This window comes from Neovison vison, chromosome 1 (genome assembly GCF_020171115.1).
Source record: "Neovison vison isolate M4711 chromosome 1, ASM_NN_V1, whole genome shotgun sequence".
NCBI lineage: Eukaryota > Metazoa > Chordata > Mammalia > Carnivora > Mustelidae > Neogale > Neogale vison.
Genome location: NC_058091.1, coordinates 120,933,634 through 120,958,643, shown reverse-complemented (window position 1 = coordinate 120,958,643; position 25,010 = coordinate 120,933,634). Strand labels below are relative to the sequence as shown.

At 41.6% G+C, this 25,010-nt stretch overlaps 1 pseudogene; it reads left to right on the top strand.

The window, feature by feature from the left end:
• Positions 1-3,168: 3,168 nt before the first annotated feature.
• Positions 3,169-13,497, top strand: LOC122899910 (annotated as a pseudogene).
• Positions 13,498-25,010: the final 11,513 nt, after the last annotated feature.

Here is a 25,010-nt window from a genome sequence, read left to right as displayed (position 1 = left end):
CTTCCCGTTTTTTGCATTTCCCCAATTATTTGTGGGAAGGACGTTTCCTTCAATATCAGCCACAGAGCGACATTCGCTAGCCCAGTGATTTCCTTTTCTGCACCTCGGGCAAAGTTGCGGTTTAGGGCCTCCCTGCAGTTTAGCCAAGGGTGCTCCTTCTGGCCTTACAAACTTAACTGGCTGCGGCTGTTTCTGTCCCCCCGCTTGGGTCCCTCGTTTTGGGCAATCCCTTTTCAGATGGCCTTCCTGGCCACACAGGAAGCACCCTTCGGGACGAGTCCCCCCAGGGCCTTGTAAGGCCTGTGCGAAGGCGGCGGCCATAACTTGACCTTGGACCATTGGTCCCGAGATGTCTCTGCAGACTTTAATATACGCTGACAAATCCTTCGCCCTCCAAGGCCTAATGGCTTCTCTGCACCATTTATTAGCATTCTCAAAGGCTAGCTGCTTGACCAATGGCATAGCTGCGTCCGCGTCCCCGAACATTCTGCCTGCTGTTTGCATTAATCTGTCCACAACGTCTGCATAAGGTTCATTTGGTCCTTGTATCACCTTGGACAGTTGCCCCTGTAAGTCTCCTGCCCCCCGCAGAGTCTTCCAAGCCCTTAAAGCTGCAGTTGCTACCTGCTGATACACTCCAGGTGGATAATTGCTCTGTGCATGGGATCCGAGGTATTGTCCTGTGCCTGTTAACATGTCTATGTTCCATTGAGGATTACCTGCGGCTGTATTTCTCCGCGCTGTGTCCTGACAGTTATCCTGATTTTGTATCTTCCACTCCAAATATTGACCTCCGGTCAAAACCGCTTTAGCTAGGTTGCCCCAGTCCTCAGGAGTGAGGAAAAGGCTCCCTATAGTTTCTATCAGGGACACAGTAAAGGCAGCCTGGGGCCCATAAGACATGACTGCCTCCTTTAATTGCTTTACTAGTTTAAAGTCCAGAGGTTGGTGATATCTCTGTTGATTCTGATCCTCCATAATGGGGAAAAACCCCCTTTCTGGACCAAGAACCTCCCTCCAGTTTTGAGCAGTGCAAGTTGGACAATGGCAAGTTCTGGAACAGCTAGATCTATAAGGTGGAGGCCACTCATAAGGTGGAGCGGTTGGGCCGGGATGCGGAAAAGTAGGGTCCACCATCGCTGTAGCTTCCACTTTTAATTTTAACTGCGCCACAGCTTCCTCTTGCAATTTTAACTCCGCCATGGCCTTTCTTAGTGCTTCCTCTTTTTTCTCAAGCTGTTTTTTAAGCTCCTCTAAGGCCTGTAGACCTTGTGATTCCTCCCTTCTATTTTTCTCCTTTTCTTCTATGTCATTTAGCTCACTGTCCGAGAGCCCTTCTGAGCTTTCACTTTCGGAATCAGAGTCTCGTGAAGACCCTTTATGGGACTCCTCCTTCACCTGCTCAAAAACTTCCTCTCCCTGTTGCACTGCTTGCCTTAAGGGCTCTCATGTAGATTGTAAGCAGACCCTCACCAAAGACCACACGGCAAGAATTCCAGGTGTGATATTTGGACTGCGCCTGAGATCTTCCCCTAAATGCTCCCATTGCGGAATATTCAGCAGCCCCTCCTCTAGGAACCAGGGAGCGACCTCCTCCACCTCTCTTAAAAATGAGCGGGCCGTTTTCACTTTCAAGGGTGTGCCATTTGCCTTAAGAAGGTCCCTTAACGGCCCCTCCATTCTATACCTAACCATCTCGTTTCCCATTCTGGAAACCTTTACTCTTCTCGTCCCTAAGGAACTTCCCTGTCACAAGACAGAAATGGGTGCACTCTTACCTTATTGTTGCCTAGCTCCCGTGTGTCCTCCCGCCATGTAAGCGTTCCTGGGTTTCGGCACCACGTGTCGCTCTCACCATCAAGAACGACCCGGGGGCACACAGGGTGGCAAGCTTCTTTATTGTGCTCTCCTGCACCGCGGTCTGGGGGCAGCCCTGTCCCTGGGACGCCCCGCTGGAAGCAGCCCCGTCTGGGGCCCCGGGGGTCTCCGCCGCGTGCACCGCGCCGCAGCGCCGGGAACCTGTGCTGGTCCACCGCTCCCGGGGCCCCGCGCTCCTCCCCTACACGGAAGTTCACACATATATATACAGTTTGTAACAGCCAATGACAAAGAAGCAGCCCTTACATGCAGCACGCGCATGATCATTCCCTTCCACCACCTAAGGGTCCCGCAGTATTCATGCACCTCTTACATAAGCTGTCAGCCAATCACATCTAGTTCCTCAAAAGCGCTTGCACCATTTTGTTCTTATTCTGCCAGCGTGGCTCCCGACAATACTGCCCAGAGCAATCTATACTTTCAATGCTATTCCAATCAAAATTCTATTGGCATTTTTCAAAGTGCTGGAACAAACAATTTGAAAATTTGTATAGAAACAGAAAAGGCCCTGGATTGTAGGGAAATGTTGAAAAAGAAAAACAAAGCTGGGGCCATCACATCATGGGATTTCAAGTTTTACTACAAGCTGTGATCACCAAGACAGCATGGTACTGGCTCAAAAACAGACACATAGACTAGTGGAACAGAGTAGAGAGCCCAGATACGGATTTGCAAGTCTATGGTTAACTAATTCTCGACAAAGCAGGAAAAATATCCAGTGGAAAAAAAATAGTCTCTTCAATACTTGGTGCTGAGAAAATTGGACAAATAAGTATAGAAGAATGAAACTCGACCATTGTCTTACACCATACACAAAGATAAACTTGGAATGGATAAAAGAACTCAACGTGAAGTAGGAATCTATTAAAACTGTAGAGGAGATCATAGGCAATACACTCTTTGATGCTGGCCACAGCAACTTCTTTCAAGTCATGTCTCCAAAGGCAAAAGAAACAAAATTGAAAATGAATTTTTGGGTCTCCTTCAAGATTAAAAGCTTCTGCAGAGCAAAGGATACAGTCAACTAAACAAAGAGGCAACCCACAGAATGGGAGAAGATATTTGCAAATGACACTCCAGACAAAGGTATCCAAGATCTATAAAGAACTCCTCAAACTCAACACCCACAAAACAGATAGTCATGTCAAAAAATGGGCAGAAGAAATGAACAGACACTTCTCCAAAGAAGATATACAAATGGCTAACAGATACATGAAAAAATGTTCATCACTAGCCATCAGGGAGATTCAAAGCAAAACTACATTGAGATACCACCTTATACCAGTTAGAATGGCCAAAATTAAGAAGACAGTAACGTGTGTTGGAGAGGATGGGGAGAAAGCGGAACCCTCTGCCACTGTTTGTGGGAATGCAAGTTGGTGCAACCACTTTGGATAACAGTGTGGAGATTCTTAAAGAAATTAAAAATAGAGCTTCCTTATGACCCTGCAATTGCACTACTGGGTATTTACCTCAAAGATACTGATGTAGTGAAAAGAAGGGCGATCTGTACCTCAATGTCCGTAACAGTCATAGCCACAGTCAGCCAACTCTGGAAAGAGACAAGATGCCCTTCAATAGATGAATGGTTTAAGAAGATATGGTCCCTATATACAATGGTGTATCATGCCTTCATCAGAAATGGTGAATACCTATCTTTGTATCAACATGGACAGGACTGGAGGAGATTATGCTGAGTGAAATAAGTCAAGTAGAGAAAGTCAATTATCATATGGTTTCACTTATTTGTGGAGTATAAGGAATAACATGGAGGACATTAGGAGAAGGAAAGGAAAAGTGAATTGGGACAAATCAGAGAGGGAGATGAACCATGAGAGACTGTGGACTCTGAGAATTAAACTGAGGGTTTTGAAAGAGAACAGGCTGGGGAGGTGGGAGAGTCTGATGGTGGGTATTAAGGAGGGAACATATTGCATGGAGCACTGGGTGTGGTGCATAAACAATGAATCTTCCTGGGAGACTGAAAAAAAAAAAGACATTTTCTCCAAATTTACTATTTGCAAATTTTACTATCTCATGCCTGGAGGTCTTTCCACTCTCATTGATCTGGGGGGTATCCTCTCCGCATCCAGGACATGAACTCTTGTTCCATTCCCCAAATAAAGAAATTATCAGCTAGGATTTACTCAAACATCTTCTAGTCCTCTCTCTGTCCACCCGCTCAGGGATCCCAACAATTCTGACATTGGAACATTTCGTGGTATTATTTATTTCCCTAATTCTGTTTTCATGGCTTCTAAGGTGTTTGTTCCAGGCCTCCTGATCCCTCTTTCCTAACACTTTGTCTTCTAGGTCACTAATTTGATCTTCTGCTTCAGGTACCCTAGCTGTTAGAGTATTCAGATTAGATTGGATCCCACTGATAGCATTTTAAAGTTCTTTCAATTTAGCTCTCACTTCTGCCCTTAGGGATTCTATGTTGCCACTAATGGTTTTCTCCAGCCTAGCTGTTGTCTGGATAACTGTTGCCCTGAATTCTATTTCCACCCTCTTGCTTATGTCCTGTGGCAGAGGTCATAGCCTCTGAATTTTTCCTCTGTTAGGGCTCCCTCCTCCTACTCTTTTGGTGAGAGGTGGTTGAGGGAATGCATAGCTGAAAATATCAACCATGATCCAGGCAAGGTGCACCCTGGAAAGTTTCAGAATAATCAGAAGTCACCACCAAAAAGAAAGAAAAAAGAGGAAAGAGAAAAAAAAGAAACCCAGACAAAATGAGCCAAATGAGTAAGATTTATAACATACAAAAGATTAACAAAAGGAAAAAAAAAAGAAAGAAAAACTCAACAAAATGAACTCCAAGAATAAGATTTGTAAAGTACAAAAAAACCCACATAGAAACAGCAACAAAAGTTTAAGACAAAAGTATAAGCCCTTGATGTGGGTGAGGAAGGTATTTCAGTTCTTCCTGGATATATCTTGTTATATTTGTTAGAGGTCTGTCTTTCCAGAGATACAGGGAAAGTAAAATTGGTGTATATATATATACGGGTAGTATTGAGTAGGGAAAAAGGATTACCTTGAAGCTTGAATGTATAAAAAGAAAAAAAAAAGGGAAAGAAACAAAAGTATATGTATAAAAAAAAGTTCAAAAAGTTACTATGGAATATGGTCTATTAAATATCTAGTTGAAATGGCAAGTAGGTAAAAAAAAATAAAAATAAAAACAAGAATGATGAGCTTACTATATTGTTTTCCCATGATGTTGGGGTTTTACAGTTTCGTGGTGGCCCTGTGGTTGTTGTTTTTCTCTTGTTCTTTTCTTGTCTTCTGGGGGAGGTGTCTGCTGCATTGATTTTCAGTCAATCAGACTTGGGCTGAGTTGCCCTGCCATTTATCAAGGGGCTGGGGTCTGTGGAAACTGGTTTTTCAGGTTTTTGTTCTCTGGAGGTTTTTGTTCTTTGGTGGCTTTTTGCACCTTTTCAGAGGGTCAAAGCAAACTGTCTGCACCAAGACCTCTGCCTCAGAGAGAAGACTCAGTCTGCTCCCATCTGAATTGTTCAGAACACAGACTACCCCTCTCAAACTCTCTTGAACACCACAACCTCCCATGGGCTGTGCACACCACCAGCCACCATATCAGTGGTTGCCTGAAGCCCCTGCTTGTCTTTGTACCCCTGTGCCACCAAAACTGTGAGTGAGACTGGTCTGGGCAAGCCTGGTCCTGGCAGCTGTGGTTCCTGGGACTGCGGACTGGAGCCCACCCTGGATGCGCTCAGCCCCAGTGGCAGTGGAGACAGCAGAGGGGACTGTGGTGGCCACAGACCCAGGCACTGCCAACTGGAGCCTATGCTATGGCCTTCCTGGACCTTGGGCTTAGGTCTGCACCTGTGGCTATCTTGTATGAGCACTTGTCCCTTAAGTCCCTTGGTTCTGTTTGAGTGCTGTTATCAGTCCCTTCTTGTCTCACAGCCACTGCTCTCTAAGCTATTGCTGGTCCCCAACCACAGGACACTTTCATATTGGGGTATTGCTTTCCAATGGCCCACTTCTGGTGGCTCCCTCCCCCTTCTGTTTATCCTCTGATATCAGTCCTTGTGTTCCCAACTCCTCTGTACCTCTCCACTGATGATTCTCTGCCCCTGTAGAGATCCAGAAGTGTATAATCTTACATTTCAGGCTGACGTCATTGTAAAGTTTCATAGGCAAGATAAACACGTCATCAGGCAAGGTGGGCTCAAGGCAAGATTTATTAAAGGCATTCTCTTGTGAAGTTTCAGGGCTCAGGAGAAAGGGAGCCAGGAAAGTCATGCCGGGAGGAGGTGGGCACCCTTGGGTGAGGTTCCTCGACTCCAGAAAGGGGCTGGGGGAATTCGCACTGGGAGGGAGTTGATGGGGTCTTTTATCAGGCCAAGGTAGGGCATGGGCTCACATCCATATTTGGTGATCAGAAGGTATGGGGTGAGGGCTCCTGATACTCCTGTTTCCTGAATAGGTATCGGGTTACCTATGGAGACATGACCTTTTGGTGGGAGAGTCTAGGGTTAAGGAAGGGGGGGAGGGGACTGGAAGATTGCGGCCCCAGTGGTCATTTCTATTGTTCCTCCTGTATTCCTGGAATCTCCGACCCAACAGTCATGGGTGTTCAGTGTTCTGGTAGATAACTAGCTCATTTCATGGGTCTTCAGGAGACCTGTTGAATTAGGTCTCCTACTTCTCCTCCATCTTGCACCTCCTCCCAGTTTTGGTTTTGATTGACTTCAAGCTGAAAGAATGACAAAAGATTGGAAACCTTAGTTTGGAGAGTCATAGCCAGATATTTCAGGAAGCATTTAGTATCTCGACTAGGTTATAATAAATGGTATTTAAAATCTAATATCTACAAAAATGTGTTATTAAAACATATTTTTCTCTATAATCAGTCTCATTTTACCAAAGATAGCCAAATCAAGATTAATTTGTTTGTAAAGCAAGTCCAGTTTTAACAAACTTGGTCTATTTCTTTATATAATAAGCTCCACAAGGATAGTGATTGACCATATAGATCTTTTTAAAATTTGCATTGTTGGAGCTTTTGATAAGGAATCTCTAGATTGAACAATTTTTGAAAGTTTTTTTAAAAAGATTTTATTTATTTATTTGTCAGGGAGAGAGAGAGAGAACAGCACGGGGAGCAGCAGGCAGAGAAGGCAGAGGGAGAAGCAAAGCAGTCTTCCCGCTGAGCAAGGAGCCCGATATAGGACTTGATCCCAGAACCCTGGGATCAATATCTGAGTCAAATGCAGCCACTTAACTGACTGAGCCACCTAGGCGTCCCTAGATTGAACAATTTTAATGCCTTTTGAGGCTGTTAGGGTACGGAGCCGACCACCCCTCAATTAGACAGAGAACACTCTCAATAATGCAAGTCACACAGCGAGGTTTATTTCCAGCTAGCTGGGGTCCAAGTATCCCCCCGGCACAGCGGGTTTCAACAAGGACCCCGAGCACTCAAAGCCAAGGCTTTATATAGCATTTTCAAGGCACTTCTTCATAGCTACATACATATCTTGCACCCCACTTTGACAGGCTAACTTTGTTTAACCTTTTGCCACTCCTGCATCACCCTGGCTGTTAAGTGAGATTTAGGTTTAGAAGAACTTTCACCTTAACTACATTTCCTTCTGCCTCAGCCTCCCACAGTTTTGTGGTGGGGAGGGCGATCTTTGACCTCAAGGCACTGAGCCATTTGTCTCTGGAAATTGGGCCATTGAAGAGATGGCCTTTTTGTTGTAAATCACCAGGACATTTGCAAACCAAGGAAGATTCCTGTCTCCAGGGTTGTGATCTCTGCAAGTTATTTATTTATTTATTTATTTATTTATTTATTTATTTATTGGGTAAAGTTTGGTCCCTGTGGGACCACCACCAAACCACCCTGGTGGTATATGATTAAGTTGTTTTCTTAGGGTTTAGCTACTTTTTCTTGTCTGAAGTCACGTACGCCATGTGGGCTGGTTAGGGATGCTCAGTAAAAATGGCTTCCCAGCCTTCAAGATGGCTATTCTTATACTAACCCACTCTTAATGGTCATAAACCAAGCTAAATACTAGCCATCAGACATACCTGCAATTCCTGTAGATTTGGGCAAATTCCACTTCTTGAGGTTCCCCCAAATATCCTGAGGTTCCTATACCTGCCAGGAAGGAACATTCTTTACTCATCTAGTGAGGCTGCTGGGAACTCTGTGAGTGGGGTGCCAGATTGCATTTCCAAGGGAATTTTTTGGCTCTATAAAGTCAACCTTAGTTCTTAAAGCTGTCTGGTCATATCTGAGTCTATGCATGTCTCTCTCAAATATGACATTCCAGTCAAAGCCTTAGTAAAATAACCAGTGTTTCCAATGGTGGCCTGGGACAAGTAGAACAGGTTCTTATGGAACTTATGGTAAAAATTATAATTTGCATTAAAGAAAGGATACTCAATAGAGTTTCTGAATTTCAGAGGGTTCAGGTAGGGAGAATAGAAAAAATGCTTCAAGTTGTTCTCAAAAGAACATTTTATCATATTTCTGTATATCATGGATCTCTTATGAAAAGTTTCCTTAATCTGGAAGAGCTAACATTAGAGAACCAGCAATGTTTCAAACAAGACTCATAAAAAATATGGCCATTTTTCTCAATTTATTTAGTCCCATATTATTAATTCTTAATCTCTTTTAAATGCAGTTTCATTCCCCATTAGCTCTGGAAATTTTAGTTTTCTTTAGTTTTATGACCTTAAAGATACCAGATGCCTGTATTTGCCAAAAGTTCATTTCATGAGTCATCTTGAAGACAAAACACATTTTGTAAGAGCATCAAGATAATAACTATAAATGACAAAAGACTCAAAAATGGACATGGTTAAAGATCTGATGAGAGTTCATGATAACAGGAGAGTTCATTATAAGGCAGTTGACAAGGAAACCCAGTTCTTTCTGCTACATAGCATTTTCATAATCAGAATATCCAGTGATGACTTTATACCAGGACATATGAAAACTTTTGGGATTTCATACAGTTTCTCAAACAGTCAAAGCATTTACCCCTACAATATAACCTAAGGCTTATCATCAGTTGTTTGACAATGATTCCCATGTAATTTAACATAGCAATTAAACAAACCTAATTAGTAAAATAAAAGTCTTCATTTACAATTCTTTGGGGGACTTTGTTAAAACCCTCAGAAAGTTTTAAAGCACATGCCTAAATAGGATTATGCATCATTATAAAACTTTTTAAACTGGTTTTAATTTGAATCTCCCTGATGGCTAGTGATGATGAACATTTTTTCATGTGTCTGATAGCCATTTGTATGTCTTCATTGGAGAAGTGTCTGTTCATATCTTCTGCCCATTTTTTGATATGATTGTCTGTTTTGTGTGTGTTGAGTTTGAGGAGTTCATTATAGATCCTGGATATCAACCTTTTGTCTGTACTGTCATTTGCAAATATCTTCTCCCAATCCATGGGTTGCCTCTTTGTTTTCTTGACTGTTTCCTTTGCTGTGCAGAAGGTTTTGATTTTGATGAAGTCCCAAAAGTTTATTTTCGCTTTTGTTTCCTTTGCCTTTGGAGACATATCTTGAAAGAAGTTGCTGTGGCTGATATCAAAGAGATTACTGCCTCTGTTCTCCTCTAGGATTCTGATGGATTCCTGTCTCACATTGTGGTCTTTTATCCATTTCGAGTTTATCTTTGTGTATGGTGTAGAGAATGGTTGAGTTTCATTCTTCTACATATAGCTGCCCAGTTTTCCCAGCACCATTTATTGAAGAAACTGTCTTTTTTCCACAGGATATATTTCCTGTTTTGTCGAAGATTAATTGCCCACAGAGTTGAGGGTCCATATCTGGACTCTATACTCTGTTCCACTGGTCTATGTGTCTGTTTTTATGCCAGTACCATGCTGTCTTGGTGATCAGAGTTTTGTAGTAAAGCTTGAAATCAGGTAACGTGATGCCCCCAGTTTTATTTTTGTTTTTCAACATTTCCTTAGTGATTCGTGGTCTCAAATTAAAACCACATTGAGATACCACCTTACAACAGTTAGAATGGCCAAAATTAGCAAGACAGGAACAACATGTGTTGGAGAGGATGTGGAGAAAGGGGAGCCCTCTGACACTGTTGGTGAGAATGCAACTTAGTGCAGCCACTTTGGTGAACAGTGTGGAGACTCCTCAAGAAATTAAAAATAGAGCTTCCCTATGACCCTGAAATTACACTACTGGGTATTTACCCTAAAGATACAGATGTAGTGAAAAGAAGGGCCATCTGTACCCCAATGTTTATAGCAGCAATGGCCATGGTCGCCAACTGTGGAAAGAAGCAAGATGCCCTTCAACGGATGAATGGATAAGGAAGATGTGGTCCATATACACTATGGAGTATTATGCCTCCATCAGAAAGGACGACTACCCAACTTTTGTAGCAACATGGAAGGGACTGGAAGAGATTATGCGGAGTGAAATAAGTCAAGCAGAGAAAGTCAATTATCATATGTTTTCACTTATCTGTGTAGTATAACAAATAGCATGGATGATAAGGGGAAATGGAGAAGAGAAGGGAGTTGAGGGAAATTGGAAGGGGAGTTGAATGATGAGAGACTATGGACTTTGAAAAACAATCTGAGGATTTTGAAGGGGCGGGGTGTGGGAGGTTGGGGGAACCAAGTGGTGCGTATTAAGAGAGGGCACAGATTGCATGGAGCACTGGGTGTGGTGCAAAAATAATGAATACTGTTATGTTGAAAATAAATAAAAGAAAGAAAAAGAAAAAATAGTAGTACTCTGACCATGTGGGAGTTTTCTTGGGATCAATGATATTTCAAAATATAAATTAATTAATTAAAAAATAACAATGAATACCATTACGCTGAAAAGAAATAAACAAAACAAAACAAAACAAAAAAACCAAGTAGGCATTAACCAGGTGTACATGGTATATAAGAAGAGGAAACAGCATAGATGGGGCATGGAAAGGCTTGGTATATTCAGAAAGTTGTACGTAGGTCTCTTTGAAACTTGGGTAGTGACTCTTGTACTCTAATTTTTGATCTCTTTATGTTTGTTAGAAATAAAGTAACTTCTTTGTAAAACAAAACAAAACAAAAAAAGCAAAAAAAAAAAACCACCCCAAAACAAATAAAACCTTAAAACTGAATTATTTATCTCCCCAAGGTGATAATAAGTGATTCCAAAGACAATTAGGTAGGGTTACATAGTTGTTCTCAAAATTTAGCTCTTTTAATATTGAGAAGTTTTAACTCTCTTAGGTAACTGGAGACCCCATAAAGACAAAACAAAATTTGGTCTTCTGGGTGGGGAAAATAAAACAACTTCGTTTACAATTTCTTTTAAAGTCCAAAACAATGATCCAAGAAAACAGTGTCTTTTTCTCACAGAGTAAGCAGAATTTTAATCATTTGCCAGTGTACCTTTATAATCTATTTATTTCAACATTAGTCCTGACCACACATAAAATTCTTTTCCAATGATTTTTCTTCACAATTCTTCTATAGCTTTTTTTTTTCTTTTTTTCTCATTCATATTTGGCCTAAGCCTTTCTCTCTAAACTACCAGTCTTATTTTAGGAAAAAAATTACCTCCCCCCAAACAAAATGAATTCCCATTCCTTATATTTTTCTCATCAAAATCACATCTTCCCCCTGCAGAGTTACTTTCATTATCTCCATCATTCTTAATTACATTTAGCAGAATTTTAACACTTAGAAACCTTAGTGTCTAATGAAAACTAAGTAGTAACCAGTTGTGAGCTGTGTGTTACACTGGAGTTCTTAAGATCTGAAATTTATGGATACATTTTCTATTTTGTAAAAATATGTTTTTCTGTGGTACAATCTTTTGATAAAGCATCAAGTATGTTTACCAATAGACCCAAGTATCCTCAGCTTCTATACAATAGTGATGAAGTTCTAGAATATAGGTAAGGTTCAGTGGGGTGATGTCCAGAGCCGATGACCAAGAAAGAATTCTTGAGACATCTTTGGTGCAAAATGGTGGTTTATAGCATGGGGACAGGACCTGTGGGCAGAAAGGGTTGCTGCCCCAGGGTTGTGAGGCCTGGCAGGTTATGTACCATTAGGGTGGAGAAGGAAAAGGGAGTTTTCAATAGAACTTTCATATGCTAAAGAGGACCTACAAGGCCTTGAGGCCTTGCCATTGTCAAGGCCATTTTCCCCTCTAACAAGGTATTAACAGTAAGATAGTTGGGAGATTCCCAAAGAATGTCATAATATGTCCCACCCAGGAGTGGGAGTAGGAGAAGGTTGTCAGTTGTCAGCTTTTGCTTGGTCCTCAGCCAGCCTTCTGTTCCCTCATCAATAGGAAACCAAAAGCAAGTAAACTTTATGTTTGGTAATTAAAGATTCAGTATTTTGTCTATTTGGAAAAGACTTAGATATCCAATGAATTCAATCTGAGTTCTCATCCAAGTAAAACTGTAAATTTGAGGTTGCCAAAGACTGTGATAGCTATTTTAGCAATTACCCATAAAAACTTTGAGACAGAGGGATTTTTTATACATATTTTTTATTTTTTATAAATATATAATGTATTATTAGCCCCAGGCGTACAGGTCTGTGAATCGCCAGGTTTACACACTTCACAGCACTCACCATAGCACATACCCCTGCCCAATGTCCATATAACCCCATCACCCTCTCCCTACCCACTCCCAGCCACACTCAGTTTGTTTTATGACATTAAGAGTGAAAGACAAATTTAACCATCATTTGAAACCATCTTTTGTTGAAAAATTGCAAGAGATAACAAGAGCCTATTTGATCTTCAGGAAACCTTTGTAGAATAAAAGTGTCATATTTAATGTTGGGAGCTAATTGAGATAGACATGCCTATCTTAATTAAACCAACAAACTCAAATTAACTTTAATACAGAATATATTGCACCTATGTCCACTTAAAAGTCAATCAATTTGTTCCCTATTGTCATTTCTTTTCAACCTTGGGCACCTATAGGGAAATCTGAAGTGGATGGTTTAAGTCCAAGAGGGTGCTATTTGTTCCCTGATAGTAAGGGCAGGAGAAGCAGCAGCCGATGGGTGGTGGAGGCACCCAGGATGGTATAGGAGCTGGTTGTACAAGCTACACCCATGGTGGTGCAGATACAGGAGGAAGGAGTGGGAGAGGAAGGAGAGGAGAGCGGCTGCCAGTGAGGCTAGAGGTGCGTAAAAGCTCATACAGAAGGGAACTTCCTTTTTGCCTCTGCTGCTGCCATTGTATCCTTGGAAAAGCTTGTGGTGAAGGAGGAGAGGGGGAAAGAAGGGAGTTCTGAAGTTTACCCTTGAGTGCACCCACCCAATAGAAGATGGAATCCTGGATGCTGCCAACTGTAAGCATTTTCTTCAAGAGACAATCAGTGAATGGAAAAGCTGGGAGTCTTGGTGGAGGGGTTGTAACCATTGAAAGGAGCAAGAGCGAGATCACTGTGGCTTCTGAGGTGCCTTTTTCCAAGAAGGTATTTGAAATATCTCACCAAAAAGTATTTGGAGAATAATCATCTATGTGATTGTGTGCATATAGTTGCTAACAGCAAAGAGAGTTGCTAATCATGTTACTTTACAGATTAACCAGGGTGAGGAAGTGGAGGAAGGGGAGGATTAAAACTTATTTTTCTGAAATATTTCGTAAGAGTTCTTGTGTGAAACATGGGAGCCAAAACGGTGTTGTTCCTTGTGTCTCTGCAGTGTGGGTTGACAGAAAATTGGACGTTGTAGTAATCAAACTTTACTCAGGGGGGAAAAAAAGGGAAGAAAGAAAGAAAAAAAAAGAGTTAGAGAAAGAGAGAGAGAACTTTACTCAGGCTGCCATTCTCTTATTTGATTACATGTTTTTCCCTGCTTGATAATTTTAGTTATTGTGGTAATAAATCCAAAATATTAGTAGAGTCCTTCTAGAGAATTGCTGGCTATTTGACCTTGAGCAGATGGATAAGGGTGTGGATCTGTGTGCTCTGTAGTTAGTCACTATTTTACTTTAAAACGTTTGAGTTTCATCTGGTGCTTTTCTCAGAGAATCAGTTATACAACCACGGCGACTCCTAATTGACTGAAAGCAAAACCAGTGACTTCTTTGAGGTTCTCTTCTTGCAGGAAAATGCAGGGTTGATAAAAATTCAGGGCTCTGGGGCATTTCAATTTTTTATAACAATTTACTCGATGCACACAATTATTATGAATGCTAAACATTTTTCTACCTGTGGAGGTTAAGTGTCGTTTCGTGATGCTGTATATTCTACTACCCTCCAGAAAAGACTCTGGAGAGCAGTTGTAGAGATCCCTGGTGTGGGACCGCCAGCTCAGGTGGTGAATGAATTTGGCCAAGGCAGGACACAGAACATACAAGTTTATGGAATACGCTGCAAGGGAGCAGGGGGCAGGACAGAAAGGAGATACCATGGGCCAGAGGGCAGTGGTGATGTGGCTACAGGGAAGTGGGGGAGTGAGGAGGTATGGAAACATATGGATTTTTTCCTTTTTTGGTACTTGTGCCCAGCCATAAGTAGCCCATTGGTCAGAAGCTAGTACTTCCTCCTCTTTCAAGATGGGTTTCCTGAGATGCCTGTTTGCCCTCAGCCTGGCAGTTATGGTGGGCCCTTCTTCCTTACTCAGAGTTCCAGGGCTCAAGCCTGCTGCCTGAAAGCACCGTCTACACCAGGTTTTAAAATACGTGAAAGTACACAAAAGTGAATTTATAAGTAATTACTGTATGTACAATTCTTCACAACATACTGTTGCTTTGGCTTCCAGCAGGGGGACCTGGAGATAAGCAGTAGTAGAGCTCCCAGCGTGGACATCCGTGCAACTTTCCAGGATCCACTGGAGACTTTGACAAGTATGGAAAGTGAAGGAGAAATGATTGAGAGACAGTTCATGCTGAGGAGATGGGAACAAAATGTGGACATGCCCAGGAAATAGTAGCTTCTGTGCCACTTAAGCCATGGATTGATTTAATGTCAAGTCATTCTACAAACAGACATTAAGTTGGACCAGACAGAAAGTGGGATTTTGTCGACTGTGTATCTGAAAAGGTATTGACTTGTAAAGATGTCATTGCTGCCAACCAAAAATCAAGAGTATTTGAGAATGACTTTGAAAAGAGACCCTGAGACCTTATGGTGCTCTTGTAAAATCTAACCATTGCAGAAACACCTGCCTTTTATTAAAACTAAAGAGTATAAACTAATGTTTTTTAAGAGCTTGCCTACAGCTAATTTCCACACCTGAAATTCTTGGCCTCTGTTAGAAGCATACCTGGAAATTAAAAGTTTGAGTCATCCCTTTGCTTCAATTTAATATTTGGCTCTCCTTGGATTGAATTTGATATGTTGAATGTTTTCAACTTGATTTGTGGTAGAGGCTTTAGCATTTTCTACTTCTATGCAAATTTCCTAAAGCAGAATTGTTTGCATGTTTTTCTGCCTTCACAGAAGGCAAAGTTTCTTTTTTTTTCTTTCCTTTCCTTTTTTTTTAATAACAAAATAGACATCTATTTATTTATTTCATGTCCTCCACACTAGATGTGAGCCCATGTTTATATATTTCTCATTCACCACTATATTCCCAGCAGTAGATCACTGTCTGGCTTATAGTCACCACTCAAGAATATCTGTTGATTGAAAGATAAACAGACTTCATAAGCACAGAGAAAAAATTTATTCTTGTCAGAAGGAAGAAGGTGGGAGGAATGGGCAAAATAGGAGAAGGGAATTAAAATTTTAGGATGAGGGGATTCTTTAAACAGGACACAAAAAACATCAACCATAAAAAAAAGATTGCTGAGGTGGACAACATTGAAATTAAAAACTTCTCTTCATAAAAAAACACATTAAGACAATGAAAAGGCCAGGCCCAGAGTGGGAGATGATGATTGTAATACATATAACTGGCAAAGGACTCGCATCCAGATATATAAAGAATGATCCAAATCAGTGAGAAATAAAGACTGGCAACCTAAACTTTAAAAAATGACCAAGAGCCTAGAAAGTACTAATGAGGGCAGCAAAAAAGGCCTACCAACAGATGGACAGATTCTCTACCTTCTTTTTAGGGAAACATACTGGAAGCATGAGGAGATGGCCCTGAGCACCACCAGAGTGGTCACAAGTGCAAAGCTGATGAGGGAGCAGGCGACTGGCTGAAGACAAAGCAAAAGCTGGCACCTTGCACCCCCTGTCCATCCTCTTCCCCTCAGTAATATGTGTAACATTCCTCAGGCACCCCTGACCTCCATAAACTAGAAACAAATAGTTAACTTGCAGAGATCACAATCCTGCAATACAGGAATCTCCCAACTATCTTGATGTTAATGGCTTGCTAAAAGACAACATTGGTCTTCAGGCACCTTGTAGGCCCTCTTTAGCATATGAAAACACCATTGAAATCTCCCTTTCCCTCACCTTCCCCCAAACACAGGGTACATAACCTGCCATCACCCACAACCCAGGGCAGCAGCTCTTCCTGCCCACAGGTCCTGTCCCCGTGCTTTAATAAACCACCATTTTGCACCAAAGATGTCTCAAGAATTCTTTCTTGGTCATTGGCTCTGGACCTCAGCCCACCAAACCACACTTAGGTTCTAGAACTTCATCAAAGCTGAACAGGATGTGAAGCAGATTTCTGAAGCCTTGATGGGTTGTGAATGGAAGACCATTTATTTTTTTTTAATTTTTATTTATTTATTTTTATTTATTTTCAGCATAACAGTATTCATTATTTTTGTACCACACCCAGTACTCCATGCAAGCCGTGCCCTCTCTAATACCCACCACCTGGTTCCTCCCACCCCCCTACCACTTCAAACCCCTTAAATTGTTTTTCAGAGTCTATAGTCTCTCATCTTTCACCTCCCCTTCCAATTTCCCTCAACTCCCTTCTTCTCTCTAACTCCCCATGTCCTCCATGCTATTTGTTATGCTCTACAAATAAGTGAAACCATATGATAATTGACTCTCTCTGCTTGACTTATTTCACTCAGCATAATCTCTTCCAGTCCTATCCATGTTGCTACAAAAGTTGGGTATTCGTCCTTTCTGATGGAGGCATAATACTCCATAGTGGCTATGGACCACATCTTCCTTATCCATTCATCTGTTGAAGGGCATTTTGGTTCTTTCCACAGTTTGGTGACCGTGGCCATTGCTGCTATAAACATTGGGGTACAGATGGCCCTTCTTTTTACAACATCTGTATCTTTGGGGTAAATACCCAGGAGTGCAATTGCAGGGTCATAGGGAAGTTCTATTTTTAATTTCTTGAGGAATCTCCACACTGTTTTCCAAAGAGGCTGCACCAACTTGCATTCCCACCAACAGCTTAAGAGGGTTCCCCTTTCTCCACATCCTCTCCAACACATGTTGTTTCCTGTCTTGCTAATTTTGGCCATTTTAACTGGTGTAAGGTGATATCTCAATGGGTTTTAATTTGAATCTCCTTGATGGCTAGTGAAGATGAACATTTTTTCATGTGTCTGATAGCCATTTGTATTTCTTGATTGGAGAAGTGTCTGTTCATATCTTCTGCCCATTTTTTGATATGATTATCTGTTTCATGTGTGTTGAGTTTGAGGAGTTCATTATAGATTCTGGATATCAACCTTTTGTCTGTACTGTCATTTGCAAATATCTTCTCCCATTCCGTGGGTTGCCTCTTTGTTTTGTTGACTGTTTCCCTTGCTGTACAGAAACTTTTGATTTTGATGAAGTCCCAAAAGTTTATTTTCGCTTTTGTTTCCTTTGCCTTTGGAGACATATCTTGAAAGAAGATGCTGTGGCTGATATCGAAGAGATTACTGCCTATGTTCTCCTCTAGAATTCTGATGGATTCCTGTCTCACGTTGAGGTCTTTTATCCATTTCGAGTTTAGCTTTGTCTACGGTATAAGAGAATGGTCGAGTTTCATTCTTCTCCATATATCTGCCCAGTTTTTCCAGCACCATTTATTGAAGGACTGTCTTTTTTCCACTGTATATTTTCCTGTTTTGTCGAAGATTAATTGACCATAGAGTAGAGGGTCCATATCTGGGCTCTCTACTCTGTTCCACTGGTCTATGTGTCTGTTTTTATGACAGGACCATGCTGTCTTGGTGATCACAAAGCTTGGTGATCACAAAGCTTGAAATCAGGTAACCTGATGCCCCCAGTTTTGTTTTTCTTTTTCAATATTTCCTTAGCAATTCGGGGTCTCTTCTGATTCCATACAAATTCTTGGTTTATTTGCTCCAGGTATTTGAAGAATACTGGTGGACTTTTGATTGGAATGGTATTAAAAGTATAGATATCTATAGAAAGTATAGACATTTTAACAATGTTTATTCTTCCGATCCAAGAGCATGGAATAGTGGAAGACCATTTCTGAGCACTGTCCGCATTTGCTGCACAGCTAAACACTGGCATACCCAGCGATTCCAGAAATAGGCGTGCCCCCAGAAAATGCATTCACATGTGCACTTGAAGACATATACAAGAATGCCCGCAATAATGTTGTTCATAATTGTCTCAATCTGGACACACTCCAAATCCCAAAAACAGTAGGACAAAGAACTTTAGTGTATTGAAACAAGGGACTACTACTATAAAGCAAGCATGACACAAAATATTATATATTGTGCAATTCTATTTTTATTAAACTTAAAAATCAAGAAATACTAATCAGGACAGTGATGACTTTGGGGAGAAGTAGTGTACTTCAAAGGTACTTGGTCTAGATGGTGGTCATCAAGGTGTGTTTATTTCATGGTAATTCAGTGAGCTTTAAAATCTGTGACTTGTATACATTTATATATGTGTGTTATATTTCAATAAAAAGTTAAGAAAAGTTTTAAATACTAATTGACTAGTGAATGGATTAACAAATGAATATTAAAAAAGGTTTCTTTCTGATTTACCTGGGCATCAGCTGAACTTTGGCACTGTCCCTTACCATGATTAGTGTTTGTTAGTAAGTGCGTGACCTGGGTTTGTAAATTGTACTTGTTTGTTGCATTGATGTTTGCCTGTAGTGATTCTTCGTTTGTTTGTAAAATATTAACCTTGGGCTGAAGTTAGCAGATATATTTATTGCAAACTACTCCCAGATTTTAAAGCTTATAATAAAATTGAAATGTATGGTTTTTTTTAATGTCTTTGAGCTTTCACAATTGAGTTTTGATCACATTTTATAGTAGAGAAGCTAACACATGGTTAAAAAAAAAAAACCAAAAACAAAAACAGAAGAAAGAGGACTCCCATTCTTAAAGCTCATCAGCTCAGTCAGAGGAGCAGATGTATTAGGGAGTCCATTTCAGGCTAGAGAAGACAGGGAATGTCCTTAAAAAAAGGAGTTTTTGTACCTGCGTGGGAATATTCCTTCAGGGCCCTGTTCTGAGGTAGACTAACTGATAATTGGCTCCAATTATCATAACCATTAACCTAGTAAATAAATGAGGAAGAAGTTCCCACATACAAGAAGAATAACCTGGGTCTATTAAGAGGAAGAACAGTGAAAGAGTCAGTGTTCCCTTCATTAGTTTCCTCTAGCAAGCTGTGTTTATAAGGAGGAGTAGTCTTATTTAAGTATCATCAACCAACATGTCAGAAGGTGGACTATTAGCCTGGTCAGTGGCCAAATGTATTCTGTCAAGGTGAGGATCCTGATTTAGGGTCATGAAGGCCTGGACATAGGGTACCTCAGTCCATTTGCCCTTTTTCCTGCAGAACAGATCTAAATGGTAGATCATATTGATACTCAGCATCTCATTATTTGGCCATTTTCCCTCATCTAATAGGGAGTACTGAGGCCATGAATGGTTACAGAGAAAATCAGTCTTGTCTTTCTTAAATCTTGTGATCTGAACTGATGCTAGTGGGTTAAAATACAACCCGAGGGAGAGCCCTTGGGAACTAAAGAAGATCCCATGTTCCTAGAGAAGCAGAGCAGGTCCATTAGCAAGAAAATCCCCCATACCCCATACCTTGGGACATCCTGTGCAGGATATGTCAGAGGTTCCCAGTATCAAAGTGACTGGAGGTGTACCTAGAACAAAACTGCTGTGAACACTTTCAGGTTTTTTGTTTTTTTTTTACTTCCAGCTTTGTAGGAGGGATGTAGGAGGGATGCTGTTGCTTCCTACCTTCCCATTGCATTCTAGACTACAAACTGGTGCTGGTGAATTGGCTGAGATCCCGTGACATGGCAGGAAGAACCTGCCATTTTTAACCTATGGAAAACACTAGAAAAGTTTTACAAGGAGAAATTACCCAACATTGTGATTCAAGCTGTGATTAGAGGACACTGATGAAAAATTGTAAAGATAGAAATCCATCACGGTCTAAGTAACATCCCAATGCATACAACCAACTTCCCTAGGAAACAGCCCTTTGCTGAGTTTTTTTTTTTTTTCCTTTGCTGAGTTTTAATTCAGTTTTTGCTGGACCTCAGAGGAGGTCTTTTGGTCAGGAGTGGCTAGATAAATGTTGTGGAAGAGAACACATTGGACCAATGAGGAGGAAACCTCAGAGGAGAGTCTTAAGGTTGGCAGGCATCCCAGTGACTTAGGTGGCTGTCCTGTGCCCCAAAAGATAGTTTTGTATTAAGATTGGAACAACGAGAAGACATCAAGTTTCTTGGTCTTATTACCATTTGGCTAGTGTACTAGCTTCCACTCAAAATGCAGGCTCTTTTCCCTCTCCTGAGAGAAGTCAGGGACTAGAGGGTTGCAGCTTGAGCAATCGACAGAAAAGTGTTCCGATAAGACCTTATTCCTGGAATAGCCCCTAAAAGGGAAGTACAGGAAGAGAACTTTGCACTGAGGTTGAAGTTCAGATAAGAAGAAAGGCCCCATGTTGGGAATCAAAATGATGTGAGGCTGGTGAGCAAATGGTCAAGATATAGTTTTTGAGAGTTTTCCATGCAAAAGGTGGTTTTATTATTGTACAGGGACAGGACCCATGCTCAGAAAGAGCTGCACAGAGATTGTGAGTTGTGACTGATCTTATACTTTTTAGTTAGTGGGGATAAGGGATAGTGCAAATCTCAAAGGAATTGGAAGCAAGGCTTCTAGGACTTTGAGAGGGCAGCTGCTCTTAAGATAAAGTTATTTACTACTTTCAAGTAAAACATTAATCCTGAGACCCTTCGGATGTATATCAGTAGGCCAATGTTGATAAGGTAATTGCAATCATATTTTGGGTGGGGCTATTTATGGTTCTCACAGGAAGTAAAACTAAAAAGAACAAAGCTATAGTGGTCAAACAAGAAAGGAAGCCCCTGAGGGAGCTGCAGAAGTGTTGTAATCTCTAAGCCTATAACCTATGAGCCACAGCAAATTCTAGGCTTTGTTCTGTTTTCTCTCATCAAGTATTTACCCAAAGATAATGAAAATATGAATTTGATAAGGCATAAACACTCCCATATTTATTGTAACATTATTTCTAATAGTGAAGATATGGATGCCATCTACTAGTCCATTGACAGATGGACAGGGGGAGGTAGTATGTATAAACACAGTAGAATTGTATGCAGCCAGAAGAAAGGATGAGATTGTGCTATTTGTGATAAGATGGTTGGATCTAGGTTTTGTACTAAGTGAAAGAAGTCAGACTGGAAAAGACAAATACTGCATGATTTTACTCATATGTGGAATACAAACAAACCAAATGAATAAGCAAATAAACGAAAGGCAGAATCAGACCTGTGAACACAGAGCACAAACCCATGCTTGCTTTAGGGGAGATGGAGTGCAGTGTGGGCCAAAGTGGGTAAAGAGAATGGGAGATAGGCTCTCAATTAGATGATGCGTACACCTATGGAGAGCATGGAATAATGTTTAACTTGTTGAATGTTGCCATCTGAAAAATAACAACATTGTCGATTACACTCAGATAAAAATGAGTCATAAAAAATTAAAATAAATTAACCTTTATCTTACTACAGGTTTTTAAAAAGTGGGTTTAATACTTTCTACCAACTGGCACATGAGAAATTCATAATTATTTTTACCTTAGCTATTGTTTTAAAGCCTAGTTGTTTGGAAGTGTTTTGAAAGCACTTGAAGATATTATGTGCTATTATATTATATGCTAACAGCTATTATATGGCTGCTCAAGTAGAAAGTGCAATCTTAACACCCCACTAGATAATTTATAGTTTGAGCAAGAAAAATCGTTCATGGCCAGTGAATAATGTTTATTAACAAATAGCTAGACCGTGAGACTGATGAACTGGCAGTGTGTGTGGGTGGGGGAGTGAAGTTTGCTGTTTGGTGTCTTTCCTGCAATGTCTCCAGGTGTCTTTCCATGTCCTTCAGGAAAATCTTCTCTGTGCTTTGTCATTCCTTCCCCTCCTCTTTCAACATGGGATCCAAGGTACAGCATTCAAGGGAGATAAGCTTTCTGGCCCAATCATGCTGGGCCATTGTTGAATCCAAGGTCCTCTTCCTTCTCCTCTCTCATCCTGAATTGTGTGGAGCTGGGGGTTGGGCTGGGCTTGAGGACTGGGGTGTGTGTGTGGGGCAGTGTTGGTTCAGCTCCAGCCCTCCTACTTCTAGAAAGTTCCTGGATGAAGGATTTTTAGATGGCAGGGCTCATGTCTTCCTTCCTCTCTGTTGCATGTGTGAGAATGAAGTATCATATGAACAACTTGTGTAGCCAAGGTCCTGGCACTTACTAGGTATTAAATAAATTTTTTTCCCTCTGTTCTTGTATAAAATTTCCCTAATGTCTCTCAGGCCTTGAGGAGTCTCCCAGTTGGGCAGGGAAAGTTGGTGGCAGTGGGGGATGGACCTGGAGGCTAATATTGGTCTTTGTGCATTCATTATTTTTTGATTAAGATGGGTTTTCTCAATACTCCTACCTCAAAGTGGATATTGGCAGAAATGCACATTTGGGGATAACATGGGATGTGTTCAGGTATATCTAGAAGTCATGGGTTTACCCAGAGTCTTAGTATGTCCAACCAGATATCTGAGCAGAAACTCGCATGCATTGGTGGGTCAGTCTTTGTTTCATTAAAACAAATGTAGCAGATCATTCAGAACAATCAATAGTGAACACAGGCTGAGAGAGGCTTTGCTGGGAGCAAGGCTGTGTCATTGCTCCCAGGCAGGAAAACGCTGGGGAGCAGCAGGACAGGGTGTGTGTGGTGGGATCCACAGTGTCTTTTAGGATAATGTAATCGGACTCTTATGCTTCTCAGTGATTCCCTGGTCATACTGAGGGATCAGGAGAAGAAAAGCATGCAGAAGCTGGCATGTCATTCATGGGGAGGAGCCTGAGTCTGGGCCCTCTGTCTGTCACTGGGCCTCTGTGGTGGCTCATGTAGACATGGAGGAAGCGCCTATGCTGAGGTGGGAAGGGTCTTGTCCTGTGGGCAAAACAGGCTGGGAATGTTTCCAAAGTGTTGGGAGGACTTTCTTGGCATCAGGGTTGTGGGCCCCCCACCCTTCAGCATACTGAGCCATAGGAAAGGCTGTGCTCCTGCTGGAGACTGTTGCCAGCCCTGAGCCCTGCTGTCTACTCTGAGGCCCAGAGCTGTGGGCTGGCCCTACCTCCTCTCTGGAGGTGTTCACCTACTTCCTGCCTGGTGTCTCCCCAGCTCTGAGGAAATGGAGGATTGCTGCAGTGGCTCTTTGCTCTCTCATCTCCCATCCCTGCTTCTCCTCTTCCAGCTGCCTGCTCGGGGCTCTGCAGGTGCGTGTGAACTTTGAACTTCTTTCTCTACCTTTCTTGAAATCTCTCTGTTGCCTCCTGACTGGGCAAGATTTCTCTAATGGAGTATACTGAGTTCTCCTCACCCATGGCTGATAGTCATCCTCCAAGTGCAGCTCCACAAAGCAGCATTGTCTCTACTATGGCTTTGAGTCAACCTACAAGATCAGTTCAATCAGTTAAATAAATGGAGGCCTCAAGGATTTTTAAAGAGATTTATTTATTTATTTTAGAGAGACAGACAAAATGAGTGGGATGAGGGGCAGAAGGAGACAGAGAGAGAGAATGCTGAAACAGACTCTCCACCAAGTGTAGAGCCCAACACAGAGCTTGACCCATGACTCTTTGAGATCACGACCTGAACAGAAATCAAGAGTCAGGTGCTTAACTGACTGAATTTTGATCTCTCCAATTATTCCTCAAGAAAACTTAGCTTTCAGGGGGGATGTGTAGCTAGGATTTAAGAAAGCATAATTTGATAGTGAAATCTGGGAATAGAATCTTATTTTCAGATTTATACTCAACCTCTCAGTGGTTTTATGGCCTGGCTTTCCTGGGAAGGATGTAGCAGGATGGCTCCGTGTGTGTGTGTGTGTGTGTGTGTGTGTGTGTGTGTAAAAGAAATAAGTGCATTGGTTGAATGTTTCTAAAGTATCTTTCCCTATAACCCTTGCATCACTGTATTTCAGATGCCTGGATATTGACATTGATGTGTACAGTCTCCTCAAGTCTCTAGTTTTTGTTCACTTTTGGGAAATGCATTTCCCTTGTGGATTGGCAGAAGGAGAAGTTCCAGACCTGTGAGCTACTTTGATTTATTTCTGGTTGTTTCTACAGCTGCCCGATGGCTGCTGACATGTCCTTCAGCTTGCTGTGATGATACAGATGCTAGCACCATCAATGGTGGTGGGCTCAGATGGGGCAGTGAAACTCATGTAGCTGGGATTGGTGGGTGTTAGTGATATTGGATGCTAAAGAGGTATCCTTCAGTCCACAGAGTATCATCTGATCCTCAAGTGTCCTATGACATATCTAACCCCCTAATCACACTCATGGTCACTTCTTTTGTTTGGAGGGCTATAAGCTTGAGTCACAAGGCTCTAATCTCAGAAGTCTTAGCCCTCCCTGCAGCTAGGTGTCTTGGGTGGTGGTGGTGGTGGTGGTGGTGGTGGTGGTGTGCCTTCTTATAGGGCAGGGGAAGTCCTTGCACGATTGGCAACTCTCTCTGCAGTGTCTGGATCCAGAGTCTGCACATCCTGACCTTGATGTCTCTGATAAAAAGACTAATATGATCTGGATGGACACATTTGAGGATACAGGAGAGACACAGCATCCTGGACTGTGAGCTCAAAACATCACAGTGATGTTACTGGGAGGTGAAGATCAAGTATGGAAACAGAAATGAGTGGACTCTGGGGGTCTATAGGGAAGATGT